The sequence below is a fragment of the Pieris napi genome, chromosome 6 (assembly GCF_905475465.1).
Source record: "Pieris napi chromosome 6, ilPieNapi1.2, whole genome shotgun sequence".
NCBI lineage: Eukaryota > Metazoa > Arthropoda > Insecta > Lepidoptera > Pieridae > Pieris > Pieris napi.
Window position 1 is genome coordinate 9,542,814 of NC_062239.1, and position 19,490 is coordinate 9,562,303.

Here is a 19,490-nt window from a genome sequence, read left to right on the forward strand (position 1 = left end):
AAGTGACAGAGTTTCGGAATTTAAAGGCTATATTATCAATATATTATCAAGATATATCTTTAGACGGACTTTGGACTTTTAAGTAAAAAAATCTATTTAATGTTACTATAACTGTTTATTAGCTTAAATAGGCATAATTTAAGTTAAAAACTATCGATTGATGTTTAACATAAAGCAATTCTATTATTTTAATCCGTGCATGGTATACTATTATTATTAAGTTCTAAGCTTAATCAAAAATAGGAATTTTGTGTCTATCTATGATTAATATTAGGTTTGTTCCAAAGCTCAACAGAGTTACAACAAATGTCTAAAATTAGCGATGTAGAAGATTTTGTAAAAGGATTCAAAGATAAGGGAAAGTTTGTAATTCTTAAGCCCAAAGTTAATTAGCGAAGTTTTTACGAACTTTTAAACTGCGCACTCCAAGGCCATACTTTGCTTTAAAAAGTATATTTTCCGCTGTTTTAATAAATTGTACCCTTACGTAACCCTTCGTGTTCAAATCGTGATAAAATGTTTTGGGTGTTTGTGTAATAATTAGTCACACTGGGTAGGTTTTCATCCGACTGAAAGATCCGTTTACGAATTTTTAACTATTTCTATAAACACCCATTCCACCTGGAGAAAGGGGACTTTTTGCTTGTTTGTTAGGTAATGCCTAATACTAGATAACTAACACAAATTATCTCTCCTACTCCTACTCCTTATTTAAGTTGATACCGATAAAGGTAGACCAGACCTAGAAAAAAAAAAACACTATTTTGACCGGATTGAAGTTATGTATTATTATAAATTTACAACAATTTAACATAATTTTAAATTTATCCGACGTCACGGTGACTGAAGACAAAAGATGTTGAATGTCAAAAAGTATCACAGTTGCATTATCTGTATTTATTTCCCCGGAGTTGGTATCGACTAAAAGATGGAGGGTTTTGGCAATAATGGCTCACGGTGTCCTCTATTTTCGCGGATTGTGTTTCTTTTTGAGATTTTAATTTGGATATTATTGGATCCCAGGTGTTTGACAATTTTAGGCCGTCTTCTCTATTGAAATTGGGGTGTTTTTTGATTTCAATGGCTTCGCGTATCAATCTTGGTCAAAGCGTATGTAGTGATTAGGCCTATCTAGTATGTGTTCACAGACTGCTGACCAGACCTACCATTTCTTTTTCAAAACCTTGAAAATAATTGCAGTTTTCGTAAGGATCTGGAAAGGTCTTTAATTTTTTTCTTATTCTTATTATATACGTGTTGATGTTGCTGTAACTAAAATAATAATCTGGTATTATCAATAAAAATCCCTTCAATTTAATACAAATATTAAAACAAAAATGTAACATAATAAAATTGTTTTCTATTAATACATTTTTAACTATCATATGTAAGATTGCAAATACTATATATTTGTATTGTATACAAAAACTATATAAATATAACAATAGCTATATTCTGTCTCTCTGACCTACCTGGATCGCTTATTATAAGGCCGCCCGGTGCACAATGTTTTTTTTTATATTCTGTAATTTATAAATCGTGTGTGAATCAAGAAAAAAAATATACTTTTACAATATTAGTGTACATGAAAACAAACGAGAAAATATTCAGAGTTAATTCGAAATCAAATTCCCAGTAAATATTAAAGCTGGAAATCCAAGAAATAAACTGATAATATTTCCGCAGTGTAAAAATGGAATTAATAATATAGAGTTCTCTATACAAAGGAAGTTTCGACGAACGAACTGTGCAGTTGTCCCTGTTATTTTTTACAATTTTCCCGGAAAGAAAAACAACAAGTAGCTTCCGCCGCGAGCGGACATCGTCGCTTTACCTCATCACTAGTATAATTAAAATATTACTTTGTAATTGACTATAGTTTTTAATTTTAAATTGTTAAATTAACGTGAATAAAGCACATGCCGTAGCCTGGAGACTCTGGATTCGATTTAACTTTAAACAATCATTTATCCACCGGAAATCGAACCCAGGATACCACTAGTTATTGTGGTCGTTAGTTACATTAATATAAACCAATACATTTTAAAAGCCTTATGGTATGTCGTTTTTATTACCCCTTTAAATTTGAATTGTGTTCCGACGAGAAAGACAACGAAAATTACCTTGGGTAGACAAAGAGATACTTGGGTATCTCAGTATAGACAAATTATCTTCTCGTTAAGGTGCAAGATGCTGCTGGCCATGCGTGGTACTCGTGAACTGGTGCTACATGTGGTGACTGGTCGTGTATGCGGTGCTTAAACAACTTCAGGTTCTACATAATAAATTAATTAAAATCCTCTTTCGTTATCCTAATCCTACTCCCACTTACAATCTTTACATTGACTTTAAATTAATGAACACTAATTAGTTACACAAATATACACATTTTATTTTATTTTTTCTCATGTAAGTTACATTATAACACGTTTTAATGAATCAACTTCTTTAACCTAACCCTAGATCGTTCATTAACATAACTCTGGTACTGATCCTGGTAATCTTTTCTATGAAACACTTGCTTGTAAAGGTAAAAATCGAAAGGAAACCTTTTTATACCCCAAAAATCCGCAACGTACGGCCCGACGTACTTAAAAAATTGTTTGGTTTACGTGAGTATAACAATCAAAATTATAAAAGAAACGTTTGTCTGCACTTCAATTATCACAATAATAAGCATTGTAATGACTTACATTAAATTCAGAAAAACCTTTATTATTTACAGATTCCTTTTATATTTTATTGATAACAAATATAAACGAAATTGGGTAAATTATTTCAATTTGTGTCGCCACATCTCGTGGAGCACAAAATGGGCCTCGTCGCGTCACAAAGCTTTGCACTCGTCAAATTGAATTTAAACCTCGTCGAGAGGGACAATATTGTATGACGTTGGACTTGAGACTTACTCTCACACTTTAGCCGCGATTTCAAAGGCAAAATCGTGCTTTTAGATTTCCGTAATGTCCATACTTACTCAATCTGACATACCTAATGCCATAGATTTGGTTTAGTTTATTTACATAACGAGCAGCTTTGGCCTAGTGGCTTCAGCGTGCGACTCTCATCCCTGAGGTCGTAGGTTCGATCCCCGGCTGTGCACCTTCTGTGTGCGCATTTAACATTCGCTCAAACAGTGAAAGAAAACATCGTGAGAAAACTGGCTTGCCTTAGACCCAAAAAGTGACGGCGTTTGTCAGGCACAGGAGGCTGATTACTTGCCTTAGACTGACAAATGATCTCTATCAGAACTCTTTCGGTATCTGTTTCATGATTTTATTAATATTTGATTAAATTTATGAGAATCGAGGTTCTCTTCCAATATGATATTATCACGCCTGGTGCTTTGATGTTGTATCACATCATTGATAAGCGAAAGAGATGGGATATCACAAATATTATCGATGTTCACGTTACCAGCTTACTCTAGACTGGAGCATTCAAAATGCCTCAAAGATGTCCTATAATAATTATATTATTATTATTCTCATCAACTAGCTATTGTTTTTATATGATTACTTTTTTACAATGGCAGAGACGATAAGAGGAGAAACAGTTTGTGCTTGGTAACACAGAAGGCAAAAGATCACCTGGCCATTCACCACCTAATTAATTTAGGTGGTGAAGAAGAGAGAGATCCAACCATTTATGGCTTGGCCTTACAAACAATTTGTATGACTCAAAACTTGGCGTTCAAAAAGAGTGGCGGAGAATTTTTTGCCAGTTCTTCTTGCCCGCTCTACGCCCTTGAGTTACGAACTGTTAGTAAATGTAACTTTAGAATCAATTTAACATCTTTTCTGTTGACGTTCATAAGTGTACTTGGTTACCTATATGAATCAAGTTATTTTGAGTATGAGTTTGAGACTCATCGTCTTCAAAACTGTACACTGTACTGTAACTGTAAGAGAAGGGCTGGACAGAAGCCGGTGGAAACAAATAGTCAGCTCCAGATGTTCTTTGCCGACCACGACGTTTAGACATGAGCTACCGACTGAAGTGTATATATTTAATACTTCTTTAAGTTTAATATAAAGTATTATTTCATAATAACCCTTTATATAAATGATTACATAAATAGTTATTTATCTGGTTTTAGGTTTTGTTACGCATAGTTTAAAAAATAAACCACTTTAATATTGTCTTTTATTGACATAACTTTTAGACATAGAAAAACACTTTATAACGGATTTGAAGTTATGTTTTATTATTATTTATATTGTTAGTCACCGTGACCACGCACGCTGTAAAGCACGCGAAACGTCGGTTAAATTTAAAATTATGTAAAATAATTGTAAATCTTAATATATATAAATTACGTGTCACGTTGTTTGTCCGCTATGGACTCCTAAACTACCGAACCGATATCAATCAAATTTGCACACCGTGTGTAGTTTGATCCAACAAAAGATAGGATAGCTTACATCTCAATTTATACCCGCAATAGTATTTTATTGCAAAATATTTGTTTATTATTTAGTAGTCACAATTCTAACAGATGGCGCTGTGTTGAAAGTACCAACGTTTCACATAAGCTACAATTTAATGGTATAACCACCAAAAAAGCGTGGTGGTCCCCATGACTGGTGTTCTCCTACCGTTTCCCTTGAATAGATTACTACTATGTAGTATAACAAAAACCTTAGCCACAGCAACGCTTGGCCGAGTCTGCTAGTTTATAATAAAACATAACTACAAATCCGTTAAAAAAGTGTTTTTCTAAACCACTTTAAATTAATGATAATAAACAATTCATATGTATAATTTCTAATGTATAAAATAAACTTAAATTTTCTTTAATTAACGAGCTTTACGTAGGCATTGTTTTGGAATTTACCCTTGAATTTCAGGAATACTCTGAGTTAGTTGATACGAAAATAAACACCCTTTAGTGACCTCGTATACAATATAGTACATGTTCTCACTTTGACTTGCTACATGTACCTGACATGGGCTTACAGAAATATATTCCATGCTGAACACATTTCTGTGACTGTTATGTTTGTTACCATAGTTAGAAGCGAAGTTTTAGTCGCATTTAACTCTTAATCTTCAAGTCTAAGTCTAATCTCTAAGTCTTTGACGACTCATTGGTCTAGTGGTTACTACCCCTGACTGCTAATTCATGGGTTGGATCCCCGGCTGAGACGAACATCGATGTGATGAGCATTTGGTGTTGTGCTTAGGTCTTGGGTGTTTAAATATGTCTATCTATCTATAATATGAATGTATATCCGTTGCCTAGTAGCCATAACACAAGCTTCACCAGCTTAGCACGGGACTAGGTCAATTGGTGTGAATTGTGTTAAAAAAAAATGTGTATTTTATTGTGCTAATTTACTATATTACTTCACGAGAGGAGAAAGCCACTCTGCGTGACCTAGCCCGTGACTCTAACCCGAAGAATTAAGAATGAGAGAATGGTTGAATAGAGGAAGGAATCGCGTGTGGTTTTCCTATTTTAGGGACTAATGAGAACAAAACAAAATGCGCCGCCATGTTTTTATTGTACATACTCAACATTGCCGACAGGCGGGCAATGCACCTTGGCATTGAAACGAATATTACCACGCAATAATTATTCTTGTAAAATCTTCAAAATTGTTCGACATAAATTAGAAACAACGATAAGGCGGACCCTATAGGTATGACGCACTGACAATATTAATTACGCTGACATTCTAAATGGTATTTGTAACACGCCCTCGTTATTCATGAGTTTAAGCACCTACAGATATTATTACAAATAAATGACAAATATTTTTTTAAGTTATACGTTTGGCGCGATAGGGAAAAATAATGGGAGTAAATTTTTACGATGCGCGCGCACACCGCCACAAAAAACCAACACCCTGAATATCTGTTCAAATGTCGGTCAAACAGTCTGGGCTGCTAGTTGGCGCTTGCTCTGATTTATCTACAAGTTGCATTGTCTGTCATGGCGTAGAGTTTTTTTTTAAACCAAAAAATGATTTCTTTACAAGAAAACCCGTTCCAATGTGATAAAAACCATTAACATTATAAAATATCATGATTAGTACATATTATATCGTTTCGATTAGAAGTGAGCATTAAAATGGACAAGAGAAATGCAATTCGAAGAGGGAAACGTCCCTCTAGTGCTTGAAGAAATTTATTACGCCAAAGAAGTATAACTTCTAACGCGTGTACATAAGTACATACACGTTTTTTTCATAATTGTAATAATCCAGTGGCGCTACAAACCTAAATGGATCTTGGCTTAAGATTGCATCCGTTTCATAATCATTTTTATTTTATGAAGTAGGTGATCAGCCTGCTGTGCATCATGCCATCGATTTTTTTAGACGCCGGTTTCCTCACGTCGTTTGCCTTCACCGTAGCGAGTGCTTATTTCACACACGCACAGAAATAAAATTCCATTAGTGCACAGCCGCACGCATAAGCCACTAAAACTGCTCTAAAATGAATATTATACCATTTGAAATTGTAGCCAGACATACAATCGGAACAATGATGTCAAACTCTGAAATGCCCTGGACAATCCTCGCATCTGCGAACGGATAGTTCAGCAACTCAAATGAGAAATAAAAATGAAACCTTTTTGCAGCCTGGGGTGACACGAGGTGGTTCGGCATCGCATGAAATTGAAGTACATCTATATAGCCTGTAATAAAGTCGCTTCCATGTTAAGGAATGTAAAAACTGACGATAGGTGAACGTGACAACGTCATAAGAAAATACTGATGGAATGATTGCATTTTTCAAAAGATAATTTTAATTTTATTTCTTTGATAGATATTTTGTATGGATATAGAGGAGGTAAACGGAAATCACAATTGAATTGATCAAGTTCCATTTATTTGTACGCATAGATACAATTATGTCAATTTTTTAACGAACGAACGCTGCCGAACGCGGAGGCCGATTGTGCCTCTTTGTTGCTCGTTTCGCGCTCTCGCTTGCACTGCAAGCCTTAAATGGAACACCTCAGAGCGAGGTAACGCCATGAGTCATGGTTTTTCGTGCTTGCAGCCGGCTCCATCGAATTATAAGACGTTGTCACGTCAAAAATTCCTTCCGTAAATAGAGTTAAAAAACACCTAAACATCTCGCCCTATGCCACTGAAGACTCAGGGCGCCCAGTCAATCAATCAATTAAAATACGTTAATTCAGTTTAGATGCGTCTTAGGGCATGCTTATGAATGTCAAAAACGTTTACAAAATTCGCGAAAGAGCAAGACTACGCCATCCGTTCGCACCAGGAGGACTTGTTCTGAGAAGAACGGGCAAGAAACTCAGCAAGTTTAACCTCCCTCTACATTACAATTATTCAAAGGGAAATGTCACAAACCACACCGTCCTTAAAGTTACATAAGTATAAAAAATTAAAAGCGATGTTTAAATACTACTACCAAAACTAGTTCCTTGTAATATTTATATTTCATTTGTTTATTTCTTCTGAGTAAACGATTTTGAATTTTTCGTTCAATTCTTCCCACTACGGTTATGATCTTGACAAAGTTTGTTCACTGGAGCCAGACAATACGCCAAAATATTATGCTACTATTGTTTTACGAAACAAGGGCATTTTAATATTTCGTACCAAAATAATACTAAACAAGAATATTTTACTTGAGCTTTGATAGAATATAACAATGGAAGAATTCAGAGAAATATAAAAGGCATTTGGCATCATTGAGGTTAATCGGAATTACGCTTTTACGACATTTTTCTATTTGTAATTGTTTAGATTTTCATTTTCCTAACAAGTCATTTATAACGACGATTTCGTCCTTGTAGTAAATAGTTCTTGTACTAAATTTAGGAATAGTTTTAATGGTTAATAAGAACTTTTATTTATAAAAAAAAGTGTGCGTGTACTTATGTACGCGCGTAAGAAGTTATACTTCTTTGGCATTATTAAAAAAGACTGGAAAAGGTGTCATTATAGTCAATAAAGTTCAGTTTACATTTGAAAACATAAATATTTATTATTATTCTCTTACATTAATTGTAACATAAATTCAATTATTATTCGAATGTTGTTTTTAAATTATGTCCAATGCCGTAGCATCTTCCGTGGGCAACTTCATTCTGTTAATTTTGTGTCACGGTGCGCGGGCATCGTAAAATTTCACTCTCATCAATTTTTCATTACGCGCCTAAAGAAGTATAACTTCAAAAAAAACAGTAGTTGCGTATCACAGTTCTTGAAATGATATTATTATTTTATATTCACACCTTTGGTGCCGACAGAATAAAGATTAAGTTAAATATTGAGTGCGCTGTTCCAATCGGAAACTAAGAATGTTCTTTCACTGCCTTAAATCATTTAATAAACCGGGCATTACATTTCTTACATCTACTATTATCTAAATTTAAAGCTTGATTAAATTTTAAAAACCATTTTCTATAACTTACACTTTAGTGTATAATTTGCTCCTAGAGGGGCATATACCCTGTACATAATAAGCCTACATAATAACAGTTGCAAGGTGAATAGTGAATAGCGCGGCAAGTGTCAAGGGTGCAAAGCTCAGAGCCGCGAGGGCTGCGGAGTACTGAATACACCACTACGTATCAGCTGTGACCGCTTGTGACGTGCAAGTGATGACTGTTGGCGACAATATTCCACAAGATGGCGCCGGTTATTTTAATATTTTTAATGACAAAAACTAAATTGTTCGTTTGTATTTAGACTAAATGATCATGGACATCATGCCGTGTCATGTTGTGTGACATTAAACTAGAGATGGTGTTCTTCAATCACAAAAAAAAAGTCTTTCGGCCTTCCATATCGGAACTTTGTACGTTAATTATTACTCTTATTACGCCGGCACCACCACTTATATGGGTGTCTATTCATGGTTGTTCTGCTCGTTTGTTATCATTAAAAAGACTTTAGACATTAGACCTTAATAGATAGTTTGATTTTTAAAGTTTAACGAAATGTTGAAGATATCACTAACCCCAAATCTACGCGGATGAAGCTACAGAAAATCATTTTATAATCTCACTGATGCTTGATTGATACGGATAAACAAATCACAAAACACATTTTTATATCTAAATATAACTTCTTCGCAATAGATTCGATTTCAAACTAATTCCAATTGTATTTATTCATGTCAAGAAACATTGAGTTGGATTTTATATGGAATGCAGTCGAGTGTATATTGGCAGTGGGAGAGAGCCGTCGAGAGGAAATTGTGCAAAGTTAACGTGAAAACCACTCAAAGAAACGTCAACAACTTAAATTAACCGCATCGAACTGCCGCGAACCGCACTCAACCGGATCCGGTGCACCGCACACACGCTGTTTTAGTTTTGAGGTTCGAGTTTAATTCTCTACTATGTTTGGATTTTTTTAAACAACACCATATGTTGACAAAAACTTATCTTATATAATCACTAATATGGATAAAGGATGTTGTTAGCTTCATTCCATAAAGGCAGGTTACTCGACCAGTACCGGCACCGGGGGCCTAGAAATTACATAATATGTCCTTAGGTAATGTATGGTAATGAAAGGTATCGTAATCATAGCTATCACTACATTAATAATACTCGTAGGAATGATATGATTATTATCAACTTTGACTATATTATATAAAGATTAGTTTTCCATTAAAATAGAATCGTTATTATATTAGAAAACAATCTAATGGATCTAATCTTTAGTAAATATAAAATGCGAATGGTGAGTATAAAATCCGAAGAAAAAAGGTGATATGAACAACGCATGGGCCAATCAGAGCGTTCTTTTGAGTAGACGTAAGAACATCTGATTGGCTAAGAAGAGATGGTCTCATTTGCAACAAGAACCGTTTATTTGAAAAAATTACGGTATTTGTATAAAAAACAAATAATTATATCGATATTCTTTTCTTCAAGAAAAGAGCCTACCAATTCTTAAAAGGCCGGCAACGCACTTGCGGGCCCTCTGGCATTGAGAGTGTCCATGGGCGGCGGTATCACTTAACATCAGGTGAGCCTCCTGCCCGCTTGCCCCCGTTCTATAAATAAATATATATGTCAAAAAAAGGTTTATATTCTAATATGCCATCAAAAATTACGCTTTTCTTTCAGTTGTCGGTTTAAAATGATTTTTTAATTTTAATTACGTTGTCATATTACTCGTTTTATTAAAGCGATACTTTGCAATGTTTCTTGCTCATTGAGTGATTAGTAGAAGACCGCATCGCTGTCGTCGAAGGCTACAAGTAAAACAACTTATTTTGTTTGAAACTTCTCCTCACGACTCACCAGTTCGTTTAAACTTTAACTTCACGCTTATTGACTTCTATAAGCGCCCACCGCTAGAACATACACGCCAAACTAATATTACTTTTTAGAAGTATACATTTTTAAAAGTACTAAGCAACATCAATTCTATGGATACTTTTTACACTGGCCGTGCATGCATTTCTTGGGCAGTTGTCGATCAGTACCGTAACAAACTGATGTTTGAGGTCGAAACTCTGCTACGTGGAGTATCGGACTGGGGTCATCTAAATCGAGTCCAATGTGACCCCAAGAAGACACAAGTTTTCTGCTAAAAAACCCCCTTTATCGCTACACTTCTCTTCGAAGACACTTGAACTTCGAAGACCTCCTTAAGCTAGCATCGGAATCTTGGACGTTGATATATCGAACGTTCAGTTTCGCGGTCATTTGGAGGGACAGGCTAAATTTGCCTCCATGAGCTTGGTGTGCTATTCTCACCTCTGGGCAGGAGCTCGCTAGTACCAGCTCCTTCCACTTCACCGTATTCAACGAGGAGGGGTTCGAATCGTCGACGACCAATCTCTTTCCGAGCGGCTTGATCCCATGGCGTTGCGTAGAGATGTGGGGTCTCTCTGCATCTTCTACCGTATTTACCATGGGGTGTTCAGAGAGTTGTTCGGATTAATACATGCAGCTGAACTGCTTGCCTGCTTTCATCAACAGACGTCGAGGCAGAATAAGAATTTCCATTTCCGTTTGCCCCCTATTCTTTTAAATGTGTCGTATAAAAATTAACCTTCTTATAAAAATCTGTGATAGAATTATTTTGTCTTCTTCTGATAAAATTAGTTATATTAATGTATTGATAACGTTTAAAGTCGTCTAATCAAACAACAGGCTTCCACTACTTTTAACCAATGCAAATTCTAAAACAAAACAATTACAACACATTTCTCGCCTTAAATGCAAAAGATTTCTTATTTTCAGTAGATAAGCAATGAGCATTTAGCTGTAACTGTATAACGGGCGAATGCCGGCGACGGGGATACAATAAAGATGAGATTGTTGAGTGGAATTATTTTATTTGTTGAACTGACTGAACGCTGACCGCCACGCGCCGCACTGACTTTGTACTGGCATTGTGATTGTCATTCTCGTAGTTTGATGGTTTTATTATAGATGTAATACTAAATCGAACCTCGCATCTGATCAAGTATTAATGGTATAACGAACATGAGAGACATGAGAGAGCAGCGTTGGCCTAGTGGCTTGAGCGTGTGACTCTCATACCTGAGGCCGTAGATTCGATCCCCGGCTGTGCACCAATGGACTTGCTTTCTATGTGCGCATTTAACATTTGCTCGAACGGTGAAGGAAAACATCGTGAGGAAACCGACATGATTAGACGCAAAAAGTCGATGGCGTGTGTCAGGCACTGGAGGCTGATCACCTACTTGCCTATTATATCGAAAAATGATCATGAAACAGATTCAGAAATCTGAGGCCAAGATCTAAAGAGGTTGTAGCGTCACTGATTTATTTATTTATAACGAATATAAGAGTGGATGTGTCAAGCTAAGTCTTGAACTAAAGTTCAAACCGAAAGGTTATGTCTCTGAATACAGGATACTATTATATAGCTGGGCGCCTTATATAATGATTAAGTTAAGAACTATGTGGACTTGGTTGGTATATAAAATACATTCTAATATATAAGGAAAACATCGTGAGAAAACCATCATGCCTTGGGCCAGTTGTTGAGACCAATGTATGTAACTCCACTGTCTTTTTAATGAATGTTTGTTCGGTTATCGTTAATTAATAATTATTTCATAATATTTAATAGCTCGCGTTGTTTTACAACAATTATTAGGATTCAATTTCAACGTGGCTAAAATTTAGCGTGTCAACGTAAACGTAATTTACGTATCAGATTTTATCTATTTAGAATTTTTATTAAATACATGCATTCTACTATTATTGTTAATAATATATGTGTACCTATTATACAGTAATCTTAAAAACAATCCGTATCTCAATAGTAAAATATGCTCAGAATATTCTCAACAAGTTGAACTAAAAAAAACCTGCTGTGGCGGTGTAAGTTTTGAAATTTCCAACTTCCGGCAGAAGCTACTCCAATTGTTTTTTTAAACTACCCCGGAAACTTCTGGTACTGACATCGCCGCTTATTTTGTTAAATAAAATTCCTAGCAATATCAAGGGAGGTGATAGTTTATAATATTCACGAAATAATTAAGATAAAAGGCGTGTTTGCTTAAATTTGTCTCCCGTTTAAAATAATAAAGAATGCAAGAATTAAATATAGAAGTTCCATTGTGTTATTTTGCAGTCGTAGGGTCGATGCCCGGGTGTGCACCAATAGACTTTCTATGAGCGCGATATCGAAATAGACACGGAAATCTAAGGCCCAGATTTGAAAGGTATTGCGCGTCTTGATTTTTATGGTAATCTTTTATGATTAATTATTATATGACTGCAAGTATGGCATGTTATATTTAAAGCATAAACAAAGGTTATATTAAATTATATCTCTTGAGAAAGCTGTAATTCCATATAATTTATGCATAAAAAGATTTCCGAAATAACCTCGGAGACTAAATTTAATTAAACGTCGCCTTATTTCCATACTTGAAACATAAACTACAGGCGAAAATAAAACGGCAAGTCGCGGCTGAATTTTATGAAGACGTAAAATATCGTAAAAGTCTGGGGCGGGGTGGAGGGCGGGAGGGCGGATGGGACCGGACGTCGGCGTATCTCAGAGTGGAGCTTTCTAATCACTCTTATTTATAATTCCCCTTCGCCGAATTTAACTTGAGTGACGAAACCCACGAGTCAACGTACGAGCCGTTAATCCGATGGCGTTTACGTTCTTCGAAGGAAAACAGATTAAATTAACTTTATAAATTTAATATAAGCTTTCGAGTGTAAGCTGATTTAATTGCTTGATGTTCTTTAGAGGTTAAATTCAAATTTAGAATGCGATGATTAAATTATACCATATCCCCCTAATTTATTACACATTAATTAGTCTAATTGCATTTGAAATTACAAATGTCCTTATTTGTTTTCATAACGTCGTGAACAATCATTATTCAGTCATTGGTGCACTGTGATCCAAACTCACGGTATCAGGGATGAGGTTCGCATGCTTAAACCACTAGGCTATCACTGCGCAAGACATAATAGTGCTTTAATTGAAAGAGTGCAATTAGACTAATTAAGTTTTTCATTAACTACCTGTCTACTATATTCCGACATCGAATCATTTTATATTTCGGCCATACAATGCGGAGAATCGATGAGTACTTGGAGAAACTGATCGTAGTTGGTAGACTGGTAGTGTTACGAAGAAGGCAAAAGATCACGCGGGCTTTCACCAACCAGATGGACCAATAAAAAGTCTCATTGTTCTCACAACTGTACTCGTACCAGGTTATAAGAGAGGTGCGAGGAGAAACGGTAGAAGCAGATCGCTCCAGTTGTACCCATGTTGACTACGATTCTACCGACCGAAGAGCTAAATTATAATAAATATAGTTTAAAAAAACTAAAAAACACGCTTTTAAAGCACATCAAACTAAAAAGTGAAAAATAATTCTTAATTTAGGCTAAAAATGGTAATGAACAAAAAATACTGGTATTATTGTGAAAAAGCGTGGGTTGCTCGATAGACGAAAAATATGGCATAGAGCGCGCCTTTATAAGTGTACAAAGTTTGAATTAAATCTGTCCGTTTAATGTGGGTCAAAATCGAGTCCGAAGGAGTCGGTTACATACATACATACATACAGGTGAAGCTAATATAAAGCGTGTAAAAACAATAAAAATTAATTAATAACACAAATCGTATTAGAAATTTACCCTAACAATGAATTTCAAAGTTAACTTAATATACAATTGATTAGTAACATATTATCAAATTATAAATATAATTTGATAAAAGTAATGAGTATGTAACATATAACGTCTTCTTTTTATAGATAATAACTTACGTAATAGCTAATTAAGCGCGGACCGAAACGGGTACCTCCATGCGATAGACGCGAGGTCAAGCAGTAAATCAGGGCAATGCCATGTCCGCGGACATCGAGCGCCCGAGAGCTAATTGGTGGCAGCTGCAGTGGCGCATATAACAACCATTACTTAACCAAATGACGCTGTTTGCCGTGCGACCAGCGTGGGTCAGCATGGACCAAAGGTCTTTGCGAAACCTCAATTGTATGTTAGTAAATCGAACAATGCCACAACGTTACAGCGTTGACACTTTAATTAAACGACCGCATTATTTTTACAGTGAAAACCTTACTGGGGATTTTTTTACAATAAACAATTTTTATAGAGGTGGGTGCTATACAACTAATACGGAAGTTTTAAACTTTAAAGGATATTTAAGTTATATTACCGTTATTTTGCAAAAAAAATAAACTTAAGACATGGGTAGACCTCGTAGAGTAAGAGATGGTTGCAAAATCAGGCTACAAACGGGCAGAGGTTCATCTCATTAAGCGATATCGCCCATGGACACTGTCAATGCCAGAGGGCCCGCGAGGGCGTTGCCGTCCTTATAAGAATTGGTACGCTCTTTTCTTGAAGGAACCTAAGTTGGTTCGGAATACTTCAGTGGGCAGCTGGTGACATAGTGGTGCTGCCAGCAAAAACGCTTAGTTGTGGAACGACGGACGTCGAGGTGATACGGGTGAAATATAAACTTATGAATAACATATAAAAATAGTTAATTGCAGCTTGTAGTAGATTTTCTATTCCCTTTATAAAGCTAATCTAACCAAATGAATTCATTGTTGACTGTTAATAAAACATAATAATTAATGTTGAATATTTAATGATTCGTTACTATAAGCCTATTGGAATGATTGGTGTAATATAATTAAAAGGAGCACTGAACAGACCATTTGCCAACATGCTACTAATTAGCACGTTTTGTTTAATCATTTGTGTTAATTATATTCATTAGCCGATATTGTTTTACCTACATATACGTTTGATATATCTTTATTTTTGATAATTATAAAACGATTCCATTTACGCGACGTTTTCAATAAAATAATATAACTTAAGTAAGTCCTGGTGAAGGCGCGGAGTAAATCCCACATTAACATAAGGCCTTCGCCGACTAAAAGGAAACTCCTTGTATAAATGGAATCCACAAATCCTTACAATATCTGATAGCGTAAAAGAAATGCGCCAAATTAAATTCCGAAGTGTGGCTATTTGTTGGGCCGTGGGACCTCCCGTTACGATCATTATTAAGTTCCCATTGGAAAGATTTAGAACAGACCAGCGATTCTGTAACTCACTTTTCGAACTCACACAGCGGTTTTTGCATAAAGTCATAAAATGACTGCTTCACGACTGATTTGAGAGCGACCGCCGATGCGAAAACCGCTGTGTAAGTTCGAAAAGTGAGTTACAGAATCGCAGGGCAGTTGTATAAGTGAGTTTGGTAATTCTAGCCTTGAAGTCATATATTCAAACCTTTGTGCATTACTCTACGAGCACAATTAACATTTGCTAGCACGGTAAATGATTGCATCGTGAGGAAAACATATCTTAAAAGTTAAAATATATTATTAAAAGGAGTCCCTTTAGGCGAGGTTCCGAAGATACTGGCAGCGTTCCTCCTTTAAATAGCTAGACTAATTCTTTGTCCGAGGTAGCTGCCAGCTCTTCGGTCTCCTGTGATGTCGACTAACCTTTTTGCTATTTCCTTAAAAAGCCTTATAGCGATAGGACCCCACGGACCAAGGGTCTCTTAAAACTTAATTAAGTGTAGGCAGATAATGGTAACGATAACATGTAGTAAACTTATGTATGACCCAGTGATTTTTCATATTTACGAAAAAAACTCGCTGCATGTAATTATATATAAGGCAGTTTTTGCCGCGCACTACTACTATTTGTAACCAGCTACTAAAGTATTTCCGAACCAATTCCACTTAGGGTTCTTCAGGAAAAGAGCGTACCAATTCTTAAAAGGCCGGCAACGCACTCACTGTATCACTTAACATCAGGTGAGCCTCCTGCCCGTTTGCCCGCAGTCCTATAAAAAATCTGATTTTTTTAAAATAAAAGAAGACAGCATTAAGATGGGACCCAACAATCACCGTTCTTCCTAATACTTGGACAAGTATGTTTACGAATCTAGCAACAAAGGCGCTTGTACACAGCTTGTAGCTACAAGTAATGTTGTTCGGGTGTCTGCTATCGTATATAATTAACTACCCTACAATGTTTTCGTATTCAATTATTTCGTACTGATTCTTACCCTTTTTAAGGTTATGCTTCTATTGGCGCGTTAAGGAAAAATGATGAGAGTAAATTTTTACAATGCGTACGCACATCGTCACAAAAAATCCGACACCCGCACAGCGTCACAAAAAACCGACCTCCTGAAGTTAGCATTTTCAGCACATTTTTTTTAAAGGTATATATGTAACATATATACCTTTACCGTCTACTTTCTTTAATTCAATAATTGTATATATCTTTATAATTTAATAAATATTATATTGCGAGACGACTTTTTTTACGCCACGGTGCGCAAGTGACCTGTATCTCTGGTAAGGGGCGTGCGGGGGAGCTCTAAAAGCATACTGGCTGTAATAGCGGGAAGGCTGGATTGGTCTTACGAACTTAATTTATATAAATTGAATATTTAAAGCCAACCTAGTAATATAATATTTAGCACAATATTGTAATTAACTCAATAATAACCATATGGACTTACGATTTTCTGCTTAAATTAAATTATGATCGCCCATTTTCGAAACGAGATGGCGCTTTAAGAAGAAAACTATGTGGAAACATTTAATAAATTACGTTGTGGCATTTTTTCAACTACTCTTTCGTATAATAAAACTTTTCTTACTTAAACATAAACTAGATTGCCTCAAACCCTCTATTTTTATCAAGTGAAGTATTGTCCCAGGGAAGTATAGCATGCTTATTTCCCAGATGTCTGCAACATGACTACTTTAAACATATTATATTCCGCGAACGAGTTAACTTAGCGTAGTAATGTACCGCTCAGTAAATCGTTTGGTATTCCTTTATCCATCGCTTTCCTCGCAAATAGAGCTTAAGAAGAAAATCTCCATCTCATTATACATATATTCGAATATAGCAAATATTTCGAACGGGACTCTACCATGAGTTATCAAGACTATAAAGTTTAGAAACTTTTCACTTAATATACCTTTATTTGCACTAATATGTACCTATATACAGCATATGTTTAGTAGGTACATTTATGGTACAAATTATAGTTAGCATAGTCAGTAATAGCGTGTAAATTATCTGGGATAATGTGGTAAAATTTTGAGTTAGGTATTAAATTATAATTTCACATAATTAAAGATAACATTATGAATTATGATACAACTGCGTCATCACACAGAATAATGATTTCAACAGGCTCTAGAATAGATCTTTAAATGTTTTTGGTACAGGATTTGGTAGAATGTCCTTATTGCCATACAAATATATTTTTCTTAATAATTCAAGATTAATTTTTAGCAAAACCAATTTCTCACGATTACTTCTTACGACAGTAAACTTTGTAACTTAAACAATGAAAAAAATATTTTAGCAATTTTCAAAAATGTAAGGGATTACTAGTTCTATAAAAATCATAAGTTTTCAAATTAAACATTTGCAAGAGATTATAATTTTATCTTTCACAAATCTAAACGTTTATATGGAAAATTATCTGTATACAACGTAATTTCGTGGGCTTTTTACGTGTTTTCTAACTCCAAGATTCGTCAAACATATTATATACTCTTCGGGCGCTTGTTTCTTGTTTTAGCGACGCGTAAGGTTGTAAGACGTACAAAATCGTTTTTAGACGCACCCAAAATCTAGTCACCTGCTAATATCCATACCAAAGGGTAATGTCAGTTGTACTTATCTTTATCTGCTACAACTGCACCATTTCATCACTACAATTTATAATAGATAAACCATTTCCACCAAACCATAATGTGGATATAGAATTGGCAGTTTAAAGTTAATAGCACCAGCGAATATTAAACATTTTAAAAGTAATTGTTCTCTTGCTTGTATAAAAGGTCTTACGCATTATGAATAGACTAATATATTATCTAAATAAATTGTCCCAAACAAATTCAACATAATGAAGCGAATTTCGTTAAAATGGGTTAAAAATAGATGATGAATGCTTTTTGTCAAGAGGTTATCTGACACACAATGAAAAGAATATTCTTGGTGAGCGTAGCAAAATTGAATTTCAATGTCACAATACTGTGGATGTAAAATGGTGAGCTGCGATCGTTTGCGAATCCTGTGCGCGCGCATCCCCCCGCCCGCCTCTTGCATCCCCTTAAGGCGCGCGGGGCGGGGTTGCCGCGTTGTTGATCATCCAGCGGTTTAAACGCTATATAATATAACGTACCCTCGCTTATATAGCGCCGGATTTTCAGATTTAACATACGTAATTTTACTAGCTATTTATAGTGAAATGGTTTGTTAAGACCTACAACTTACAAATTGTAGCCCTTACATGAGTTTTTAAACCTACACCAATGTCATAATTTTACAATAGATAGTTTTATTGGTGTTACCACAATTTCATATAAGCGCTTTTTATAATCGTGATTAAAAAATCATAACGGAGGGGATAATTCTTTTATTTTAAAATTACTAGAGCATGATAATTTAAGAGGTTCAGACGCTTTTTTCAGCGCTTAGCGGCGAATGTGTGAGGGAGTAGGTTGCGTCGCTGCGCGCGCCGGACCGCGTCAGTCCTGGGGGCCGGTCGCTGCGGCTGTACGTGTTTCTGGTGTTCCCGCGCTCGGCAGTGCAGTGCTTGTGACAACGCGCCAAAACGCGCGCCCACTTGAATGTTCTGTTTGTGTACCCTCGGCTTGTTTTGTGATTATCCTGCTATGGGCGCCGCCTGAGGATTTTCTCTCCTTTATGTAAGTTTTCACGTTGTTTCTATCATGTTTTGCTTCAGTGTCGATCGTGATAAGTTTAGGCCTACTACAAGGCTTACAAACACAAATTTCGCGATATAGTAATGTGATATACGTAGCGTAATTAATTTAGGTTTAATTACGCCAACGCCTGAAATTTCATAATGTAATTGGCTCGCTAATGATGCTACAACAAGTGAACATTAATAATGTTACGCGGATCATTTATTATCTGAAACATTTAATTATTTCGCTATTTAATGTGCAATTATACAGAATTGTGATATTATGACTTCATT

The 19,490-nt window shown here is 35.6% G+C and overlaps 1 protein-coding gene across 1 annotated transcript in view; it reads left to right on the forward strand.

The window, feature by feature from the left end:
• Nucleotides 1-19,026: 19,026 nt before the first annotated feature.
• The window catches only part of LOC125050678 (hemicentin-2-like), a 67,633-nt gene continuing 67,169 nt past the window's right edge, over nucleotides 19,027-19,490 (forward strand). The window contains exon 1 of the mRNA XM_047650669.1: nucleotides 19,027-19,194. The gene's annotated coding sequence lies outside the window, so the exon portion shown is untranslated. The remainder of the gene's footprint in view (nucleotides 19,195-19,490) is intronic.